The sequence below is a fragment of the Dendropsophus ebraccatus genome, chromosome 3 (assembly GCF_027789765.1).
Source record: "Dendropsophus ebraccatus isolate aDenEbr1 chromosome 3, aDenEbr1.pat, whole genome shotgun sequence".
NCBI classification, from domain to species: Eukaryota; Metazoa; Chordata; class Amphibia; order Anura; family Hylidae; genus Dendropsophus; species Dendropsophus ebraccatus.
In genome coordinates this window covers 140787311-140795956 of record NC_091456.1, presented here as the reverse complement: position 1 = coordinate 140795956, position 8646 = coordinate 140787311, and positions in this window count along the sequence as shown.

Sequence of the window (8646 nt, the reverse complement as noted above, 5' to 3'; positions counted from 1 at the left end):
CCCCATAGTAGCCAGTGACCCCCATAGTAGCCAGTGACCCCCATAGTAGACAGTGACCCCCATAGTAGCCAGTGACCCCCTTAGTACCCTGTGCCCCCCCATAGCAGCCATTTCCCCCCCTAAAACAACAAACTAGTAACTCACCTGTCCGGCGGCCCCAGCAGCTCATGTCTCCCGTCGGCCGCGCGCACTTCCGACATCCTCCGGGCACAGGCAGCGGGGTACAGAGACGCTGCCTGTGCCGGAAGTGTCCTGCAACCTCTATCATGAATGATAGAGGCTGCAGAACACATCCAGGACACAGGCAGTCTCTGTACCCCGCTGCCTGTGCCCGGAGGATGTCGGAAGTGCGCGCGGCCGACGGGAGACAGGAGCTGCTGGGGCCGCCGGACAGGTGAGTTCCGGGACCACCTCCGCCCGCTCGCTCAGCTGACAGCCGATCAGGAGCCCAGGAAAGTGCTGCTCATTGCACTTTCCCGGGCTTCTGATCAGCTCAGCTGAGCGGCGATGGAGGGGCAGGCTGGGCGGGCGGAGGGGATAGCTCAGAGCCGCTCACTATGCATATGCATAGTGAGCGGCAATACAGGGGGCGGGCGGGACGGCTTCCTTGCGGTGCTCTGCACTGCTTGGGAGCCGTCTTCGCTTTATAAGACGCACTTAGATTTTCCTCTCACTTTGGGAGGAAAAAAAGTGCGTCTTATAAAGCGAAAAATACGGTAAGCCACATACAAAGGCCAATTAGTAATCCCAAACTAGAATAATGTACAAACACCAGTCATTGCACTAAGGGGGGGCAAGGCTGCTAAATGACATCTGTTATTTTAGACTGAAAAAACGTTGTGTGAACATAGCCTATAACTAAATTCTTAAATATTGCATCAAATTTGCAACAGATGTACATGTGAACGTACGCTAACTTATTACTATCTTGCCATTGCTTATAACAACTAAAATTTTTTGGTCTATGGGGCTATTTGACATGTCATTTTTTGTCATTTAATGTCAATGTTAATAACTTTTATTCAAATTTTTCTGGATGTGATGTGACCAAAAATAAGCAATTTTGCACTTTGGCCAATTTAATTGCTTATGCCGTTTACTGTGTGAGATCTGGAATGTTATAAAATAATAGTTTGGGTACCGTCTCTCTTACAGAAATTATACCCGACAGTCCCTGATCTCTGCTGGAGATGTGGGGAGGCGAGGGGTACAATGGTACATATTTGGTGGGGGTGTAGGCGGCTCCAACCATTCTGGCTGATTGTCATAAAACTCATCCACTCCCTCACGGGGATCCAGCTTGACAATGACCCGGCTCCCCTCCTCCTGTCCATAATCCTGGGCAGGATGAAGCTTCTGTCCACAGGGCTTCTGAGATTCCTCCTACAGGCCGCCAGATCTGTAATTCTGCGCTTGTGGAAAACCGACAGGGCCCCTAGTGTCACAGAGTGGTTCAGGGAGATCCTCTATCTCTGCCGTATGGAGGAATTGGTGTTAGACACAAAGGACAAAGCTGGTCGTCACTATAAAGTGTGGCGTCGTTGGCTGGAGTTTGTTGATTCGCCTGAGTACCTCTCAGCCTTCTCGGATAACCCGTGATCACTTTTTTCTCCCCTCTTCCTCCCTTCCCCCCCATCCTAATCCCTCTCCCCTTTGGCCTCTCTGTTTGTACTCACTGACGGAAGTCCGCCCTGACAACCTTCACTCGTTAGTGTGTGTCACTAGTTAAGTTCTTGTGTTGCTAGGTCCTAGTTGGACCTTTTCTTTTGGCCAGATATCATTCTAAGAGACCCATTTTTTTTTTTGCTTGATCCTTTAACATTGTCGCAAAATGCCTCAAGCGCCACTGAAATGATACCCAGCCCTACTTGACTAGGTCTCTTGTGTTAATTTACACATGCTGCCTCCTGTTTGCCTGGCACTTTTGTTTGTGGTTTGCTTTTTCTTATTTGTGTTCAAATGTTCTACCATCCCTTTGCACTCTTGTACCATATTTTCTGAAAATAAAATACGCTTTTAATAGAAAAAAAAATAATAGTTTGGGCGATCCCACACACGGTGATAGCAAATATGTTTATTTTTATTAATAAAATGGGAAAAGGGAGGTGATTCAAACTTACTATGGAAGGGATTTTTTTTATTTATGGAAAAACTTTTTTTACACTCATTTGTAGTTCCCCAGTGGACTCCTATGAGCAATACCATGATTGCTCATAGGGATCAATGCAGTACATAGGTACTGTATTGATCAATGTTATCTATGCTTGATAACTAAGGGCTTTTGAAGCCCCTAGTAATCGATTACCAAGCCGGAACCAGTGTGATTACATTGCTCAGGCCCAGCCCAGTAAGTATAATGTATTCGCTTCTAACAATCACGTGGTCAGAAGGCGCTGCCCCCACTGGACCACCATGTCAGTTTTGACATTGAATTTAAATGGTTAATTAGCCAATCCGAACAATCGGTTCACGGCAGCTAATAGCCACGTCTTGAGCCCTCTCTGTACCCTCTTAACAGCGGCATGACGAGTATACTCAGTATCTGTCGTTAAAGGGTTAAACATCTAATTAGCCATGAAATGAGCGTTTACCCATTCATCGGCCGATTGCTGGACCTGTTGCACAGGGCAATAGCAGCCCGTTTGGCCAAGAATAAGAGGAAAAGTACCAGGACTTCACCTAGCCTAGATCAGTGACATAAAGGTCAGGTATATCCGCAGTGAGTTGCATTAGCATGTGTAATGAAGGTTTAGTGATTGGCCATATGAATGTGAATATAACAACTGATATTTTTTTCACTGCACTTATCACATTTTCTTTACAGTAGGGATCACTTAGCAGCTTGTGTACCTCTCACTGTTCCATTAATGGTAATCAGTATTTATAGATATAGAGATATCCCAGCTTTATTTAACATTACTCATAAATTGGTGCCATAAACCTGGAAAGGGCATAAGAGGTGAAAGCATTTTACATTGCCAAATGCTGTGGGAAAATTTACTTGATCTACTTCAGGCTTGTAAATGTCAACTCACTCATAATCATCCTAAACTTCACTGTGTAACTAAAATCATTTGATCTTTCAGTTATAGTGTATGTGTATGATAGGTGTATGTGTATGATAAGTGATTGAGTAACTTGGTAATTGTAAAGTGCTGGTATTTCAGAAACACCCTGGGCACACTTGCTTTGTGTTATGTATTTATGCGATACACTCCCCAAGACAACAAATTGCATAAATGCAAACATTACAAGCATTTAGTTCTATGAAAATCTATAAAGATAGATACTGAGCAAACACTTAAATAGGCAATGTCACTTTAAAAAAAGACTGGTGATTACTAAAACTAGGAGAAGTGTATTTGAAGCACATTCTTTACCAGCTGTATGCCATGTGATGGAACTGGACAGTCAATTTAAGTCTACAAGACTACATGGCTATGACTGATCTGTCGATGCTGGCCAAGTGCACAGAGTGTTATGTCCAGTAGTACTGGCCCTGGTTTACACGACTGGGCAGAGTTAGTGCCCTAACATTGACTAAGGGAACCAAGCAGGAAACAGCGGGGCATGTTGGCTAATAGCGCTTCCCCAACTGCTTAAAAAATTTCCTAATTCAGACTTGTAGGACTTCAGAAGACTTACGTGCATTATCCCCTAATCCTCAACAACATGAATAGGTGTAACCCCACACACACACACACACACACACACTTTATCAGGCCATAGGCTTGCTTTCAGGAACTTGTGGGAATAGGGTTACGTTTTTAATTGCTTCAAGCACTGGCCGCAGGGCCAGGCCCTGGAAGGGACATCCTTTGGATATACTGCTCCGATGTGCTCTTGTCATTGGAACCAGAACTACATGTAATTTGGAACTAATCTGAGCACATGGCCCTAACCAAACTAGGATCGAGCAGGCTCTGTGGTAACTTGTCACCTCAAGTGCAGAACTGGAGGGAAACTTTGATAGGGCTGTGATAGGCCCAGAGGTAGGGAGGCAGCTAGTAAACTTACTCTTAGGCACTTACAATCTGTCACATACCCGTAGAGTGTCACTGTTGTTGTCACTGAGAAACAGGAGACTTCTTGTGTTCTTGTGAAAAAAAGAGTCTAAATACAAGAATTGCTGTGTTCCCCATGATAACTTGATATTTCACTTCTACTGTTGATTTAGAATTTGAAAGTTATAATGCCAGTGACACTTTAACCCCTGCAGCATGCTTTAGCCTGTGCTCACTATTTGAGAAAACAGTTAGTGCCATCTAGTGGCCAAAATGTAGTTAACACCTTTATCCACAGAATACCCTGAAATACACAACATTAGTGCCGACCTACATACATGTACACCCAGCAGTGGTACTCAGGTTCTAGGATACAGCATCCTAGGATACAGGATCTCATCCCCAAAAAATCAAACCTAGACAACATTTTCTATAGGAAACGATTGAAGAGTTCTACAAGTTCTAAAAAAGAGATAGGGATTGAGCAAAGAATCTGTACAAGAGCCCCATAGCATGCTAGGCCATTTGAAGGCCTCAAGCCACTACTGCTCCCAGCCATACCACAGGTGTTTCCCCTGCTGCTGAGTAAGCCTTATTTCCCTCTGTTATATGGAGACTGGACACTGTCAGTCACAAGGAGTGTTATTCTGCTTATTCTACTTAATGTGCAGGGCTCATTTTTCACATTTACCCACTTGCAGGCTTCTATTATTATGCTATATAAGTTTCTTATAATTTTCCTCTCCACACCCTAGCATCAGTCATCCCTCTGGGCATGACAATAGTGAGCTATTTATCTTTAATACCAACAAATACATCATTCATTATTTCAGTAATAAATGTCCTGACATGGGTTCATATTTTTATACTGTAATTGCCCCTGACCCTCATTTGAGAAGAAGCTAATAAAATCATACAATCACTGGGAATATTACCACCTGCACCAGTCTAACCAGTTCCTCTAGAAGAGCCAGCTTGTACAACAAGAGTTGACTATACGAAACTATGCCTTTGTTCTCGCAGAATCAGATAAACACAAATCACTCCATAGGCAAATATAGGAGACACCATTGATCTTCTAAAGCAATTTACAGTTTGCTCTTGGAACGTGGTAAAAGCTCTGTGGCAATCCTAATCATTCTTCCCTGCAAGCATCCAAACAACGAACCTATTACATAGATGACTACATCAAACATGGCAGCAGTTCTCAGCCAATTTACATAATTGATGTGTAATTATTTCTATGATAAAATGGTCACTGTAGAGTAAAGGAACACAGGGTAAGCAGCGAGTTGTAATCTCCAATGCTGTAATTGCTGAGTGCAGCCTTTTAAGTCGTACTGAAGACAACAGCAGAGATCTTGGAAACAGTAGTGTCACACAGAATATTGACAGGACAGTCGTTATACAAGACATATATTGTCAGCAGTTCTGTACACATTCATTGTATTGATAATTGTATAATGGCTTCAATAGAACTTGGGCCTCATCCTACTGCCATGTACAGGATAAGTCTCTGGAGTGTAAAGATGAAGAGGCAAATGTGTGAGAATTAAAGCAGGCAATGTTTTTGAGCTGGTGTAGGGTTAAACATGACCAGACCCAAAGCCCAAAATACACCTGGAGTTATAATGTATGCTATTAGCACAGTATATAGGACCTGGCTAAAAATCTTAGGCATTGTATGGCAGGTTAAAGAGTCTAATGGAGTCAACAAAGGCAAATATATACAGCATACCAATAAACAAAGATAATGATGGAAAAACCTAAAATCATGTATTTACTGGCTTCCAGCATGACTCCCCTCTAATTTCTTGTCCCCATCATGGTTATCCGTCTCATTCCTAGTCCCCAGTATGGTTCCCTATCTAATTCCTGGCCCCTAGCAGGGTTCATCTCCCCAGCAAGGATACCCTCTTATAACTACTCCCTAGTATGACCACCATTCCTTGTCTTCTGCATGGATTCCCTGCAAGGCCTTAATCCCATCATGGCTCCTCAGCATGCCTCCTCTTATATCTGGTCCCTAACATACTTCCTCTTATATCTGGTCCCTAGCATAACTCCTCTTACTGTATATCTGGTCCCTAGCATAACTTCTCTTATATCTGGTCCATAGCATAACTCCTCTTACTGTATATCTGGTCCCTAGCATAACTTCTCTTATATCTGGTCCCTAGCATAACTCCTCTTATATCTGGTCCCTAGCATAACTTCTCTTATATCTGGTCCCTAGCATAACTCCTCTTATATCTGGTCCCTAGCATAACTCCTCTTATATCTGGTCCCTAGCATAACTCCTCTTATATCTGGTCCCTAGCATAACTCCTCTTATATCTGGTCCCTAGCATAACTCCTCTTATATCTGGTCCCTAGCATAACTCCTCTTATATCTGGTCCCTAGCATAACTCCTCTTATAGCTGGTCCCTAGCATAACTCCTCTTATATCTTGTCCCTAGCATAACTCCTCTTATATCTGGTCCCTAGCATAACTCCCCTATATCTGGTCCCTAGCATAACTCCCCTATATCTGGTCCCCAGCATAACTCCCCTATATCTGGTCCCCAGCATAACTCCTCTTATATCTGGTCCCCAGCATGCCTACTCTTATATCTAGTCCTCAGCATGGCCCCCCTCTTATTCTTGTCCAAGGGATGGATTCTTATCTGATTCCTAGTCTCCAGTATGCATGCCCATCCCATTTCTGCTTCTGGTTCATTTCTGGCCCAAACATGGTTTTCCTTCTAATTCCTTGTCCCTTTCTCAGACAGTCCTCAACACAGTTCCCCATCTTATTCCCAGTGCACAGCATGGCTCCTATCTTATTTCTAGTCCCCATGGCCTCTCCTTTTCTTTACTAGTTCCCAAAATAGTTTCACCTCTCATTTTTGGTTCCTAACATGACACTTCTCTCATTCCTGATCCCCTGCATGGCTCCCTCTTTTTCTCTAATTCCCAGCATGGATTCCTAATAATTTCTTATTTCTCGGCATGGCTCCTTGCTCACACCCGTTCACAGCATAACTCACTGCTATTTTTCAGAACCCAGCATGACTTTTCTTTCATTCCTGCCCTCCCAGCATGGCAAGCCCTCTCTTTCCTAATCCCCAGCATGGCTACTCTCCCCATTGTATAATGACGGGGGCTACACCTTCCCCTTCTCTGACAGTCTCTACTCTTCTTCTCCTGCAATGTCCTATGCTGTTGAAAACAGGGGTGTAGCAAAGATTCATGGGGTCCCATAGCTAAAAAAACGTACAGGGCCCCATGGATCCTGTATACCTGCCCCCCATACATGGTCTATGGTGGTTACCAACTCCCGAACACACACAATGACACACGTATACACACACAAACTAACGCTCATACATACACACACAGAGGTACCATTAACATATATACAGATACACTGATACACACATACACTGGAATGTGATTACATTAGTGCAGGTGTACACACCATGAATAGACTGTACACAGGGAAATCTTCCAAATGTAATAAGAACTATTGAACCAGAAATAATATCTTTATCGGCAGATCTTTCAATCATCAGATTGTTGGAATGAGAGACAGAATATGCTGGGAAGAATTTTCTTTTAGTGGTGGGTTCTCTTATAAGAGCCCAGCAATAATAGAAGCTGCTGCAAAACATCTTTGAGAGCAAAGCTGTCTATCACTTGAGACTCTGCTGACACAAACACATATACCACTGTCACAGACACTACTGACATAGTGTCACTACTGACAGAGATACATACCCACACTGACACACATACATAGCCACAGGACTTACAGCTCTGAGACTGCCCCCCACCCCCACACACACACTCCTGTAGTCAGCTGATCTCCACTCAGTGGTATTGAGGACCTGCAGGTCATATGATGAGGTACCTCAATATTTTCCTCTGTGTGCAGGACAATGGCAGGTCCTGCTCCTCTGTTCCTCTGCTAATGTTTAGCCCGCTCAATCTGCACTACTGTGAGCAGGCTGAACAGTACAGTGGCAGGTCCCACTCCCTCTCTGGGCCTCTGGGTGGGGTGGGGACGTGGTGGGTTGCTGTAAGTAGCATACCATGAAGGCATTCCACGCTGTCCCAGGCCCCCTTACTGCCCGGGCCCCATAGCAGTCCCATGGCCTGCCTTCATGGTAGCTACACCACTGGTTGAAAATGTTCTTACTCCTGTGCTTCCTGTGTTTTTATTTGAAAATATCTTTACTAATCCATATGTGTTTTTACTGGTATTATATTTATGTTTCTTTTATGACAATTAGATTTGATAGTATGTTTTTAAAATGTAACCCTCTCTTCATAGTCTGTAAGCTTCTGCAAGCAGGGCCCTCACTCCACAAGTCTGACTTCATGGTTACCTGTGTATCTCTGTAATGTCTGTGTAATGTATGTACCCCCAGAAATGCAAAGTGCTGCAGAATATGCTGGTGCTATATACATAACAAAAAATATTCAAGTCAATTCATATTAAATTGTAAATGACAAAAAGAACCACAATTTGCCTGATGAACTTTGACTTCTAACTGATGGCTGCCTAGACCTGACAGTGTCTGGTTCGGGAATAAAATGTGTAGTTTTTGAGATCAGTTATATCCTTTGCGTTTTTGTATTGTATATCAATAAATTATT